Below are 16199 nucleotides of genomic sequence, written 5' to 3' on the forward strand. Positions count from 1 at the left end.
ACTGTCATGGCGTCGGTGGGTGTGTTCTATAATATGGGAGTGTATTACGAGTGTATAATGAGCTGCAGGGTCTATGTCAGGTCAAGTCAGACTGCCATGTTGCCTTCAACTGATTTTGACTGGTTTTGTTCAGCCATCTTCTGCCTTTCTTTGTGGTCTCCTGCAAGCCAAAGACAATACATTAGACTTGTTCTGAGCGGAGTTGTGGTTAATGTCTTAATGGGGTCAGGGGCCAGGGTAACACTATCATCGTGATAATTGTGTCATTAAACATCAATGACTGTTAAAACCACTGAGTGAAAGTTTGATGGGAAAAGGTTATTTATACAGTCTCAGAATATGTCCCCAAAGATTGCTAATTGATCACAAAGGGAAAAAATGGTAACTTTTGAGTGGGCCAGACACCAGCTTATCCAAGTGATCAAGGTCAAATATTGCCAGTAATGAGACAGTTGTCATTGTGTGCCTCATGATGTGAAGTAAGAAATACACAACTTCACTTACGTAGTGTTCCTGCTAAAAATCCATAACCTGAATCTAATCATGAGGTAACACTCAGAAAAACCCACAATGAGAGGAATTTTACAACTAGCCTGTACTCTTTAAAAACTACCAATGTCTTGGGGCCGGCCTGGTGGCACAAGCAGTTAAGTGCGTGCGCTCCGCTATGCAGCCCGGGGTTCGCCGGTTCGGATCCCAGGCGCTCACTGACGCTTGTCATGCCATGCTGTGGCGGCATCCCATATAAAGTAGAGGAAGATGGGCACAGATGTTAGCCCAGGCCAGTCCAGGCCAGTCTTCCTCAGCAAAAGAGGAGGATTGATCTTCCTCATAAAACAACAACAACAACAAAAAAAACTATCAATGTCTTGAAAACAAAGCAAGGCTAAGGAACTATTCTAGGTTAAAGAAGATTGAGGAAATATGAGAATTAAAGGCAAGGCTTGATCCTGGTTGGGATTCTGGATTGGGGAAAATCACTATAAAGGACAATTGATGAAATTTGAATATGGCAGGTGTAATATATAATGGTACTACATCAGTGTTAAATTTCCAGAGTTTGATCATTGTACTGTGGTTGTATGAGAGAATATCCTTGTTTTTAAGAGATGCACATGAAGTATTTAGGAGTAAAGAGTCTGAGTTAGAGAAACTTGGATTCATATTCCACCACAGGTGCTGTCATAGTCACTTAAGCTGAGTGTCAGTTTCTTCATCCGAGAAATGGGGAGGCTGACAAAAAGGAAATAAACATGTCGGGGCCAGCCCCGTGGCTTAGTGGTTAAGTGCTTGCGCTCAGCTACTGGCAGCCCGGGTTCAGATCCCGGGCACGCACCAATGCACCGCTTGTCTAGCCATGCTGAGGCCACGTCCCACATGCAGCAACTAGAAGGATGTGCAGCTATGACATACAACTATCTACTGGGGCTTTGGCGGGGCGGGGGGAAGGAGGAGGATTGGCAATAGATGTTAGCTCGGAGCCGGTCTTCCTCAGGAAAAAGAGGAGGATTAGCATGGATGTTAGCTCAGGGCTGATCTTCCTCACACACAAAAAATAATAATAATGAATAAATAAATAAAACTGTTTTAAAAAAAGGAAATAAACATGTCAAACAAAGAGAGTAACTTAGAGTGGAGGAAATGAGAGGGCGGAAACTGGAAATAGTAAGTAGAGCAGTGCAGATTGGCTGGACCGTAGGCAGCTTGAAGAGGGTAATGGGAGATGTGTGGAGTCCTAGAAATCCTTGGTAAGAAATAACCAGGCTAAGGTGTTTGGACTTGACAAGCAGTAGGGAGTCACTGGAGATTTCTCAGAGATGTCTTTCCCTGGAAATATATAAAATGAAGACAGTGGAACTGGCAGTATGGGAAGGAAAGGTAATAGGTAGCAGTATTGAGAACAGACAGGAAGGAACAGAATGAACAGACATAAAGAAGTGAAATTGATAAGTTGCAGGGAGGGGACAAGAATCAAAGATGACAAGTCTTGAACCAGGAAATATGGGAGAAAAATGATGCTGTAAAGCAAACATAAAGATGAAAGGAAGTAAAGGTCTATGTCTCTGCTAGTTTGAAAAGAGAAAAGAACTTTTTAATGATCTAATTACATAATCCCATACAATATGTTGAAACTAAAGATTCATAAGGTGTTATTTGAGACTAAAATATTTTCTTTTCATGTAAGCGTCTTTCCTTTTTGCTTCAGACTTAGGTGGGAAGGGGAAAGGTAGCCATATCCCAAGCACTTGAAGACTTCAGACCATGTCTAAGCTTTCTTTTCATCAAGCAAACAAATGTCAGCTAACGTAAAAATTTAGTTAATGTAAGAGATAATAAGTTAATAAGAGTTTCAGGATGATATTAAATGCTGGGAATAAAAATCAACTAAGTTATCATTCAAATGTGACAGTCTTATGATATCATTATAAACTAGCATGATTTGTGAGAAACAGCAGACCCCCAAACAATTATTTCACGTTTTAATTATTTCCTCATTAACTATTTTCTTTTGAACACTAGACCAAGGTGATTTCCACCAAGACACTGAAGTATTTGTCAAAATAATAAGTAATTAATAGGTATTGAGCTAAGCATTGTGTTTATGAGCTTTGTTAGGCTGGTGCTAAGAGTTTTACATGTTATCCCCTTCTCAGCCCAAGAAATAAATACTATTATTATCTCCATTTTATAGACGAGGAGACTGAGGCTCAAAGAGGGTAAATAACTTGTACAAGATTACACAGCTGGTGAATGGCAGAGCAGGGATTCAGATCCTGGAGGCTTAACTCTGAAGCCTGTTCTCTTAACCATTACTGGAAAGAAGCCATCATAGATAATGTCCTATGGTGAAAATACAAGATCTAAGATTTTTTTTAATGATATTTTTTTGTAGGAGAAAATGTTAAGTATCACTTTTTATTTCTTATTTTTTTTAAATGTAGCTCGCTCTCCTTCTGCATTTTTTCTATAGTATAATTTGTAGGAAATATATTCATGACTCATAAGTGACTAATGTGTTTATTGGTTTTTTTAAAGTGTAAAATTTAGTGAGTTTTGACATATGTGTACACCCACGGAATCATCACCCCCATCATGATAATAAGTATATCCATCACCTCCCAAAATTTTCTGGTGCCCCTTGGTAATCCTCCCTCCTCCACTCCTGCCTCTCTCCAATTCCAGCACCACCACTCCCAACCTGATGAGTGACTAATTTATATAATAACTTTGTGTTATTTGAGGTTACAGGTCAAGAGCTATTATGTTAGAAAGAAGGTAGTAATGGTTCTTCTATAAACAATCGGAGAAGTCTGTACAGGAAATAGTAGTATACAAAGAACCTTGCACATAAGGGGTTGCTCCATGAAATGTATTTCTCTTGAAGCATACAGAGTCATGCATTGCTAACGATGGAGATATGTTCTGAGAAATGCGTCACTAGGTGATTTGTCGTTGTGCAAACATCAGAGTGTAGTTACATAAACCTAGATGGTATAGCACCTACACACCTAGGCTATATGGTACTAATCTTAGGCAACCACCATCATATATGCAGTCCGTCATTGACCGAAATGTCGTCACGGGGTGCATGACTGTATGAAGATAATTACAGTTTTATGAGAAGGATAAAAATAATATGAGGAAAGGAGTAAAACAAATATTACTCAATTACACAATTTCAGTGTTTAATATTGAGGCAAAGGATAAACACTGAAGAGACAGAATAATAACTACTATAACTAAATGTGAGCTTAACAGGGCCGGCCTGTGGCTTGGCTGTTAGGTGCTCGCACTCCGCTGCTGGCGGTCCAGGTTCGAATCCCGGGCGCACACCGACGCACCGCTTGTCCAGCCATGCTGAGGCCGTGTCCCACATACAGCAGCTAGAAGGATGTGCAGCTATGACATACAACTATCTACTGGGGCTTTGGGGGAAAAAAATAAATAAATAAATAAAATTATAAATGTGGGCTTAACAAATAGCAAATTTTATGATAAGGAGAAGGAATCTGTCTGAGGCGGAACAGCAAATTTAGTTTGTTGGGAAACTGGACACTACCTCAGAAGACACATATGGAGAGAAATCACATATGTGCTGAACAGCTCTTTCACCCTTTTAATCTCAAATTGTTTTACAAATGTATTTTGAAATTAGAAGATGGAGCGATCATAAAGAGCCTTGGAAATAACACTAATATTCCTATCTGTACTATTGGAATCTAAATCTGTACTATTATTTCTGTAATGATTTACTTTTAAAATGTATTTGCAATATTTAAGATAAACAAAATATAAAGAACAATATGGTGAACATCCACACCTCTCAGCTTGAGAAATGAAGCACTACCACACTGTTTAGCTCTATATAGCTATCCTAGTCGCATCCTCCTTCCTTTCTCCCTCCCCTAATAGGTAATCAGTAACCTAAATTTGGTGTTTATCAATTCTCTATTCTTGGAAATAACTTAAAAGTCCATCATCATAAAAATAGATATTCATGTTTTTATAATGGAAAGTTATGCAGAAGGGAAAATAAACAAACTAGAACTACACATATCTACTTGGAATAATCAAACAAACATAATGTTAAATGAGAAAAGAATATTATATATTTATATAACATTTAAAAATATGCTAAACAATATTACATTACTTAGAGATACATAATATACTAACATTTAAAAATTTGATTTATACATATGTTTAGAAAAATAAGAAAAACTCATACATAATAATTTCACCACTCTGACATAACCATTTTTCCTTGTTGGTGTATTTAAAGTCATGTCTGCTAATTCCATCATCTCTGTCATTTTAGGGTCTGTTTCTATTAATTGAGTTTTCTTCTGCTTATGTGTCACTTTCTCCTGCTTCTTGGCATGTCTAGTAATTTTTTATCTAATGGTGGACATCATGATAGTGAATATCTGAATTTTGGTTTTTTTTCTTTAAAAAGTGTTGGGCTTTGTTTTTGCAGGAAGTTGTTATTTATGGATCAGCTTGATCATTTTGTGACCTGTTTTCTAAAGCTTTGTTAGAACAGGTTGAAAGTAGCCTTTACTCTAAGGATAGTTTAGCCCCACTAATGAGGTATGACTCTTTTGTGGTCCCTTAAATGCCTCAGTTAAGGGGTCAGAAAACTATAGTCTGCAGGCCCAATCCAGCCCATGAACTGTTTTCATAAACAAAGTTTTAATGGAACACAGCCACAATCATTTGTTTATTTATCGTCTATGGCTGTTTTCATGCTACAACAGCAGAGTTGAAAATAGTTGAGATAAAGACTGTACGGTCTGCAAAGCCTAAAATATTCATTATCTGGTCATTTACAGAAAATGTTTGTTGACTCCTTCCCTAGATGATCAAGAAGAACTCTACTCTGGCTATTTGAAATATGAATGTCTCCTTACCTCCTTGAGCTGTGTGATTCATTCATCTTACAGCACCCTGATCTGTCTTTGCCTGGGTTTTATGGAGTTGCTCTCTTCACATGTGCAGCTTAGGACCCCAAGTGGATTTCTGGAGCTTTTTTTCCTAGCTCCCTCCCCTCTAGAACTCTGCACCACAACTTATAGCTGCCTTAGCCTCACTAAACTCTGATCGCTGTCTCCTCAACTCAGTGAGACCATATGCTCTGCTTGAGGTCCCGCTCTGGTACCATGGTATGTAATGTGCCTCCAGCCAGAAAGCTGAGGGGATCATTGGGTTCACCTCATTTGTTTTCCTTCTTTTAAGTATCATAATCCTATGCTACCTGTTGTCCAGTATCTGAAAAATAGTTGTTTCATATTCTTGTTGAGTTTCCTAGCTGTAGATTTGGTCCCTGTTATTCCATAATGGCCAAAAGTGAAAAATGTGGGCCTTTGTTCAAAGTGGCCTTTGGACAATCTTCTGATCAATGAAACCTTGTTAATGATGTAGCTCTAGATTTCACAGTAAAATGTCCTTTGGACTCACTTCGTCTGTCATGGACCAAATATGGATTACTGAAAAAGTGAAAATATTAGAGATAGAGAAGGAGTACAACTTTGAAGGAACGTTGGTTTCAATATCTCCTCTTTTAAACTATTTATAGGGGCCAGCCCGGTGGTGCAGCAGTTAAGTTTGCGCGTTCTGCTTTGGCAGCCCAGGGTTTGCGGGTTTGGATCCTGGGTGCTGACCTACTCACCGCTCATCAAGCCATGCTGAGGCGGTGTCCCACATAGAAGAACTAGAAGGACCTACAACTAGGATATACAACTATGTACTGGGGGCTTTGGGGAGAAAAAAAAAAAGAGGAAGTAAGAGAAAAAAAAAAAGTAGTCATCTGGCAACAGATGTTACTTTAGGGCCAATCTTCCTCAAACAAAACAAAACAAAAACTATTTATAAAATGCCAAAAGTTTTATTTTTATTTATTTTTTATTTTTTAATTTTTTATTTATTTATTTTTCCCCCAAAGCCCCAGTAGATAGTTGTATGCCATAGCTGCACATCCTTCTAGTTGCTGCATGTGGGACGCGGCCTCAGCATGGCCGGAGAAGTGGTGCGTCGGTGCGCACCCGGGATCCGAACCCGGGCCGCCAGCAGCCGAGCGCGTGCACGTAACCGCCAAGCCATGGGGCGGCCCAAAATGCCAAAAATTTTAAATGACCTATGTTGGATCAGTTTTCTCTTGAAGACTGTGGGGATAATTGTTCAATAGTGATTAAAAATGCAATAATCCCAACTTAAAAATGGAGGTCATAATTTCTAGGTTAATATGTATTTGTTCACTCACTCAACAGATATCCACTGCTTACTCATTTTATTCCATTGACTGTGGTAGGCACTGGAAATATAGTGGCGAAATAAACACATTTTTGCCCTCATGGGGCTAACAGTGTAGTGGAGCAACACTTAAATAATTGCTTAACTATTATGTGTGATGGTGGTAAGTGCTCTCAAGGAAAAGTACAGGGAACTATGAAAGAGCAAAACCAGGTACAGTAGTCAGGCTCTTAACTGTGCTGGATGGACTGCAGTATAGAGACCTCTGTTTTCCCTTTTCTAGATGATAAATCTCAGATATTTTGCTGGGGTTCTAGAGAAGCAGTCATACAGAGTAAGAGAGGTTTACTGCATCTTAAATGGACTTTCAACCAGTGTTCTTTGTTTTAGCTCTACCTTCACCCACTCTCACTTCCAGAGATATCTGGTACTTCAAATTCCTTGGCATTTTGGAGATTTTGCATCGTAATCAGCTTAGTGCTTGGCATTTACCTACTGCTAGTTTGGGAATTTGTTTTCTTAGGTCTGATAAGTCTTTTACCACTTTTCCATATGCTTTCTATCTTCAAATATTTTTATGCTGATCATACTCTCTTATTCTCTGTATTCTTGTGTGTTTGGGCCTTTTAATGACATCTCTTTATGGTCATTTTAGTGGGATTTCCAAAGGAAGCAAAGGTTGATTCATGTGTTTGTCCCTCTAACCTTACCCAAAAGTCAGTAACTTTTTCTCACTAAAAAAAAAAAAAAGTTCCTTGTAGAAAACTTGGAAAATTTAGTCAAATAGAGAATATATAAGTAATAAAACAAAAATACTAAGTGAGAAAATGCCTGGCATATAATGAGTTCTCAATGTAAGGCTTTAGTACTGTTATTGTGCAAATTATCCATAATTTCCTTACCAAAGAAAAGCCCTGTTAATGTTTTATGTCTATGTAAACATATTTATTTTTCCACATAATAGTATATTGTATTTTCTTAGAAGACAATCCATTTTTCATACTGGAACATATAAAAATGACCATCTGGTACGGTGTCATCCTCAAAATGTACAATGGAATCATCAACTTGAGTGATATGTTGCAATGTTCAATCCAATCGAAATATTTATAGATGATCCTACATCTATAAATAAGTGGATACTTTAAAAAAAAATCCCATGTTTGTGGCTATTTTATTTATCTTTTTGTGAGAAGTGTGGTATGGTGGAAAGTGGGTGGGCTTTAGATAAACTTTGGTTCTAATCTCAACTTTACCACTTGCTAGATATACATCTGAGGAGCTCAGTTAACCTCTCTGAGCTTCTATTACTCATTTGTTACATTAGGGCAATGATAGTTAACACTTCTTAGGCACTTACATGTATCACAGTGTCCTAAGCACTTTAACAGGAATTTTCTCAATGGATCCTCAAAACCACCTTATGGAGAAGGTACTATTTTTAGTCCCTGCCAAATTTTTCAATCTCTTCTTCCTCTTGAGTCAAAACTCCTGATTACTATGCTCCAAACACTGGTCTTCTGCTTATTTCTGCCTTTGTAATTGCTGTTCCTTCTGTCTGGGAAATCTTTTCTTGGCTCTTTACAAGATTGCTTCTTTCTTGTCATTCAGGCTTCAGGCCAAATATCAGTTTCTCAGAGAGGCTTTTGCTGATTATTATCTAAGGCAGTAGTTTTTAAACTTTTGCTTGCATCAGAAACACCTAGAGGGCCTGTTAAAACAGTTTGCCCCATCCCCATAATTTCTCATTTACTGGTCTGGGGTGGTGCCTGAGAATTTGAATTTCTGTCTGGTTCCTAGGTGATGCAGCTGACCCAGGGGCCACACTTTGAGAACCACTGATTTAAGGTGTCTCCAACTGTTCCCTTCAATCCCCATCCTTTATTATATTACCCTGTTTTGTTGTCTTCATACTTCATATCACCACCTAAAAATATGTTGCTTTTCTTCTCTGCCTGTCTCTACTACTATGTATTAGTCTGGGTTCTCCAGAAAAATAGAACTAATAGAATATATGTGTGTGTATGTGTGTTCATTTATATAAATATATTTTTATAGATAAGATATTTTATTTATTTATATAAAGAAATTTATTTTAAGCAGTTGGCTCATATGATTATGAAGCCTGGTGAGTACAAAATCTGCAGTGTGGGCCAGTAGGCTGGAGACCCAGGAGAACTGATGTCATAGGTCCAGTCCAAAGTCCACCAGGCAGAGACCCAGAAGAGCCAATGTGCAGTTCCAGTCTGAAAGCAATCTGTTGGAGAATTCCCCCTTGCTCCCACCCACATTATAAAGGTAATCTACTTACTCAGAATTCACTGATTTATATGTTAATCTCATCCAAAACACCCTTCAGGTTGACACATAAAATTAACCATCACACACTGGAGTACAAACTCCATGGTGAGCAGAAATCTCGTCTCTCCCGTTTCTGGCTGTGTTCCCAGCATCTGTAACAATACTTGGGGCATAGTAGTTGCTTCATATTTGTTGTTGATTGAATGAATCAAGTCTGCAAGATTTGAATCATGGTTCCTTATATAACAATTACATTGCTTGCCTAAATTCACCCTCCCTCCCCTCCTCAATGATATCTAAACGTGGCTTATCAAATTTACCTGTGGAGCTTTGAATAATAGTTCCTAAATCAGAATCTCTGGGGAAGAAGTCCATATACACATGAAAAGTTCAATAATGAATGTCCTAAAAATGTATTTACCATTTATACTCTGCTTCTTCTAAAGAGAATTTAAGATATCAAATATATTAATCCAATAACAATATAAGAACAATATAGAATTCCAAATAAATGGAAAAGGCAATGAGTGCTATGAAGTCAGAGGAAGGAGAGATCACTGTGGTTGCTGAACACTGATGCCACTGTGGAGGTTTTGACTAGTTTATAGTTTTAAATAGTCTATATTTTTGGTTATATATTTTAACATATGCATAATGGACCACTGGATAAAGATAGGAAGCTAAAGAATATTGATGTTTAAATACAAGTAAACAAGGGACATAAAAATATTAATCTACAAATTCAGCACAAAATATTTTCTATCAGATCACTAAATTACGTTCAACTGATCAAAATTCTTATAGAGTACATCAGGGTGTCTCTAAAACAAAGTTGAGAAGGGAAAATTAAGTGTTTTTTTTTTGCAATTTGAGTTTGCAGTTGTTGGGAATAAAGCCTAAGGGAAGAAGTGCTTTCAAAAGTAGCCATCTTTCCCATTATTTAGGAAAAAAATAAACTACAAAAATAAATTAATTTCATAAACCTAAACATAAAGGCTAAAACATAAAGCTTTTAGAAGAAAACAAAGGAGAATCCTTCAACTTCAGGGTAGGCAGAGGGTTGGACAGGACATAGAAAGGAATAACCATAAAAGAAAAATCTGATAAATTGGTCTTCAAACTTAAAAACTTCTCATCAAAAAATCATCATTAAGAAAATAAATAGGGGGCTGGTCTGGTGGTGCAAGCAGTTAAGTGCACGTGCTCCACTGAGGGGGCCCGAGGTTCGCTGGTTCGCATCCCGGACGCGCACCGACGCACTGCTTGTCTAGCCATGCTGTGGCAGAGTCCTGTATAAGGTAGAGGAAGATGGGCACGGATGTTAGCTCAGGGCCAGTCTTCCTCAGAAAAAAAAAAAGAGGAGGATTGGCATCAGATGTTAGCTCAGGGCTGATCTTCCTCTCACATACACACACACACACACACACACACACACACACACACAAAGGAAATAGGTAAGTTACAGACTGAGAGAAATAGTCACAAAACTTAGATCTGACTGGTATTGAAACTGAGGATGAAGGAGTTAAAATTTCACTGGATTAGGGTGAAACTGTGCCTGTACCCACAAGGTTAACGTGGGAAACAGAGTAACCAAAGTTTCTGAGCTTGCCTTGCAGAAGAGCAGAAGGGCTGCTGATAAGACAGGAACTTGCTGGCAGCTCCCCGCCTGACTAAGCATCTCATTGACTAAGCATCTCACTGGAGCACTGAGAAGCTACAATGACTGATTGTAAACTTTAGCCACATGCTGCTCCTCCCCTACCTAAAGCCCCAAATAAAAACCCTTGCTTGTAGCTTTTCGAGGAGTTCAGGATTACAGCATTAGCTGCCCATTCTCCTTGCTCAGCGCTTTGCAATAAAATTCCTACTTTCTTAGACTACACCCAGTGTTAGAGGTTGGCTTGCTGCGTGACAGGTGAGCAAACTCACTTCAGGTTTGATATCAGTATCAAGGCTTCTACAACTCATTAATGCGAAAGAGAAACAACACAATTAAAAAGATTTGAATAGACACTTTGAAAAGGAAGATAAATAAATGGTCAATAAGCACACAAAAAAGTCCTCAATATCATTAGTCACCAGGGAAACACAAATTAAAGCTACTATGAGAAATCACTACATATCCACCAGAATAGCTAAAATGAAATATAGTGACAATACCAAATGTGGGCAAGGATGTGGAGAAACTGTATCACTCATACATTGCTGGTGGGAATATAAGATGATATAGCCACTCTGAAAAATAAATAGGGCATTTTCTTACAAAACTAAAGGTGTGTTTAGCAGATGACTCAGCAATTGCACTCTTGGGCATTTTATCCCAGAAAAATGAAAACTTAAGTTCACACAAGGACTTGTAGAGCCAGCCCTGGTGGTCTAGTGGTTAAGATTCGGTGCTCTCATTGCTGAAGCCTGGGTTCATTTCCCGGTCGTGGAACCACACCACCCATCTGTCAGTTGTCATCCTGTGGCTCACATAGAGAACTAAACTAACAACTAGGATACACAACCATGCACTGAAGCTTTAAAAAAAAAAAAAATGTATAAACAAATGTTCATCACAGCTTTATTCATAATAGCAAAACCTGATGTCCTTCACAGGTGAATGGTTAGTCTAACTATGATACATTCATACCAAGGAATATTATCCAGCATTAAAAAGGAATGAATACTGATGTACACAACAACTTGTTTGGATCTCAAGGAGACTATACTGAGTAAAAAAAAAGCCAATCTCAAAAGGTTACATGCTATATGATCCCACTTACATAATATACTTGAAATGACAAAATTAAATAGATAGAGAACAGATTAGTGGTTGCCTGGGGTTTGGTGGTGGTGAAGGACAGAAAGTGAGGTGACCATGGCTATAAAAGGGTATAACGAGAGGCTCTTGTGATGGAACTCTTCTGTACCTTGACTGGTAATGGTCACTCAAATCAACCCAGATGATACTATTGCATAGAACTAAATACACACATACAAATGAATATAGGTAAACAGGTAAAATCTGAATAAGTTTGGTGGATTGTGTCAATATGAATTTTCTGTTTATGATATTGTACTTTGGTCATGCTCAAATTTACCATTGGGGGAAACTGGGTAAAAAATGTATATGATCTTTCTGTCATATTTCTTATAACTCTATGTGAACCTATAATTATCTCAAAATAAAAGTTTAAAAAAATGCTGTGTGAACAAAATCAAATCCAAAGGGTAGATTTTGTATAATTCCTTTTATATAGAAGTCCTAGAAGAGGCAAAGCTAATCAAAGTAAACAATGGTTACCTTCTGGGCAAAGTTTTGTATTTTGATAGTGAAATGTGTTGCACTAGTGTATGCTGTTAAAAAAACAAGACAATAGGCCCAAAATGGAGTCACTTATGCTAAGCCCCGTGTCATCAAACCAAGACAATACAATTTCAGCTCTCCCAGAAATGGAACCACATGATCAGCACTAGTTAGGTAATCTGTCTGATAGACCCCTGCCATCGCCTAAAGGAAAGTAATCGTGCAATAACCCACCTACTTTTTGGGCTAATATAACTTCCTTGTTCCTGCTCCCTTCTGGCTATAAAAGTCTTTCATTTGTACAGCTCCACAAAGCTCCTTTCTATCTGCTAGATTGGATGCTGCCTGATTTGAACTGATTTTTGCTCAAATAAACTTTTAACACTTTTAATATGCCTCAGTTTATCTTTCAACAATGCTTATATTGGAACTCAAGGAATGGTACAGTTAAGATGTGTATTTCATTGTGGTTAATGATATGCATGCTGAAGTATGCATATCATAGGAAGTATGCATATGCATATGATATAGTTAATGATATGCATGCCGAAGTATTTGGGAGAAGTGTACTAATGTCTGCAGCTTTGTAATCCATCAAAAAAAGATAGATTGATGAATGGATAGATTGATATGTGATTAAATATAATAAAATATGGTGGGTATATGGATACCCACTGTAAAATTTTTTTGACTTTTATGTCTGAAAAATTTCATAATAAAATATTGACAAAAATTAACTAGTTGATTTTTTTAAATGGAAAAATTCCAAATGTTAGGTCACAAAAGCAGCTTGGATACACTTAATACTTACAATTCAGGCTACATTTTAATAAACATTTGCCCCCCCAACCAAATATGATTATAAGTAATTTTAAAATGTGTTGACAATCCTATTTTTTTATACATAAAGAAAATAGGTTGCATCACTTGTTAAATAAGAAAAATGTGACATTTGTGTTTTGAGAATGTCAATGGGGGCCGGCCCTGTGGCATAGCAGTTAAGTGCGCGCGCTCCACTGCTGGCGGCCCAGGTTCAGATGCCCATCACGCACCGATGCACCTCTTGTCAGGCCATGCTGTGGTGGCGTCCCACATAAAGTGGAGGAAGATCAGCATGGATGTTAGCTCAGGGCCAGTCTTCCTCAGCAAAAAAAGAGGAGGATTGGCAGATGTTAGCACAGGGCTGATCTTCCTCACACACACACAAAAAAGAATGTTAATAGAGAATGGTTTAATATAAACTATCTAGATATAAAACCCCCTGTCTTATACTGTACTCAACGGTGTTCATAAGATTTTATTGTGAGAACTGAGACATCTGTAGCCCATAGCTTAATTAGCACCGCTAAGAACTAAGACCTTACATCAGTCAACATGACTTTACTATTTGTTCCAGAAAAATTCTTGCCCACAAAGATAGGCTGTAAATCAGTACATAATTTCATTGTTAGCTTTAGAAACTTCCTGAAAATCCATTTATTTGAACAATAGGTTGCTCATCTGGGTAAAAAGCTTCCCTCTCAGAGACTGAGAAATTGCATTGATCACTCAACTGGACACATCCCCTTCCTTATCAAAAAAGGGGGCAAATCTGCCTTCAAGTCTCTCATCTTGCTGGGTGCCCAGTCCTAAACTAGTAGACCATGCACCATATCCAATCCCAATGAGATCCCTGCATGGAAAAGGCCACCTTAAACTACTCCAATCTAGACTCCAAAAACCCTATAAAAATCACCCTTGACCACCCCTGTGAGACACGACTAAGATTATGTCAAAATAGTGTTCTCCCTAAATGCAGTAAGTGAGAAACTTGGTTTTACTCTGTGAAAAATAATAAACAGAAACCTCATTTAAAATGGAGTGAGGATGGTGCCAGCCCGGTGGCATAGTGGTTAAGTTCCTGCATTCTGCTTCAGTGGCCCAGGGTTCACCGGTTCAGATCCCAGGTGTGGACCTACACACTGCTCATCAAGCCATGCTGTGGTGGCATCCTATATATAAAGTAGAGGAAGATTGGCACAGATGTTAGTTCAGGGCCACTCTTCCTCAAGCACAAAGAGGAAGATTGGCAATAGAAGTTAGCTTAGGGCCAATCTTCCTCACCAATAAATGAATGAATGAATGAATGAATGAATAAATAAATAAATAAAATGGATCAAGGAAAGCTCTCACACATTTACGACTCATCATCAGTACAGACTGCAACAGAAAGATAGGTACCTTGCATCTCCTGCAGGAAGTGATACTACTCTACTAGAAGGAGGAAGGAAGATTCTCTCCTTGCCCAGCAACAGCTCAGCCAATGAGAGATTGTCATGACTCAGCCAATCAAAAGCCACCTTCTCCTCTATAATAGAATGTTCCTCTCCTTTGTTCTCCAGACTTGCTTGTGGTTCAATGTAGATTGCCCAGCTAGAATTGCAATTCTTTGCTCTTCCATAATAAACCCACTTTTGCTGGTAAAATAACTGACTTTTATTTTTAAGGTCAACAACTCAGAACAGGTTATTCTGGTGATCTTTTGGGAGGAGTGAGCAGTACACAATTGCAGTGAAGAGATTTCACCATCAACAAAGTTTGGGAAATGTGTAAGACTCCAAGCAAATCTAGAGTACTTGGGAGTCTCCACTTTATTGTCCTGACAGAGATTTCACTGGTGCCATCGACAGATTAAATTAGGAATATAGAAACCCAGAGAGGAAGAAATACCTAAAGGAGGAAATCATACCAACATGAGGACAGTGAGAGCTGTAGAACTTCCTTTCTTTCCTGTGTTCATGCAGGCACCAAATGAGAACCTCTGAATGAGTCTACACAGCTAATTATTTACTTGGTATGTCATATTATAATTTATATTACTTCATCCCGATTGATTTTGAGATTGTGCCCTCATATTTTGCACCTTCACTCCCAGAATAAAGTTCTTAGCCTATATACAAAGCAAAGTCTTCTGTCGTGCTAGCTCCAACCTACTTCTGGGCGCCTCCATTCAAACTTTAAACTGCAATATTTGAAGGGCTGGTAGTTCCTCTGCATTGTTTCCTAAACTTAAAATCCCACTCTTCCTATTGTCCTCTCCCCCCACCCCCGCTTCCTCACCTCTACAACACCATTTAGGCATGATTTCCTTCGGGAAATCCTTCCGCCATGTCCTCAGGGTAGGATTGCGTATCCCTGTCATAGCACTCAGACACTGTATTTATCTGTTTACAGGGCTGTCTTTCCCACTAAACTGAGTTTCCTGAGGACAAATTCAGTAACTCACACGTACTTGAATCTCCATGAGTTCTGCAGTACCAGGCAAATTGTGAGGCTCAATAAATGTTAGTTGAACTAAATTGAAGCGTGAGGTGGGAGGATTGAAGGATGGGTCAGAAAACGAAATTTCAAAGCATGAAATCTTATAAATTGCGAGGACTTCCGTAGCTTAATTGAGTTGCGGGTTGGCAGAAGCGCCATAGAGGTGAGTCAGGGGATGGCAATGACGTCACAGAATAACACCTGTTGGCAAAACTGACAAGGAGCGGAGCAAGGGGTGGCGGGTCTCCAGGATCTGGAACTGGGTGCCAGGGCTCACTTTTGAATCGTCTTCCCACAGGAACCAGAGACCCTGGAAGGGGCCAGGAACCGTGAGGGAGATAAGGTGCTTCAGAAGAGTGGTGCTTAGTAGATCGGACCCCAAAGCCCACAATCACCCTCTACGTACACAAGGCCAAGAGGCCAGGCTGCCTCCTCACAGCGTCAACTGCCCGTACACTTTCTCTTCCAGTTCATTTTACTCTTGAGAGCTTTCTCACAGCCTCCACAGTCTCACGGCCGAAGGGGCAGGCGCTGCCGGCCTTGCCTCAGGGAG

The sequence above is a fragment of the Ceratotherium simum genome, chromosome 28 (genome assembly GCF_057802395.1).
Source record: "Ceratotherium simum simum isolate JZ-2026a chromosome 28, ASM5780239v1, whole genome shotgun sequence".
NCBI lineage: Eukaryota > Metazoa > Chordata > Mammalia > Perissodactyla > Rhinocerotidae > Ceratotherium > Ceratotherium simum.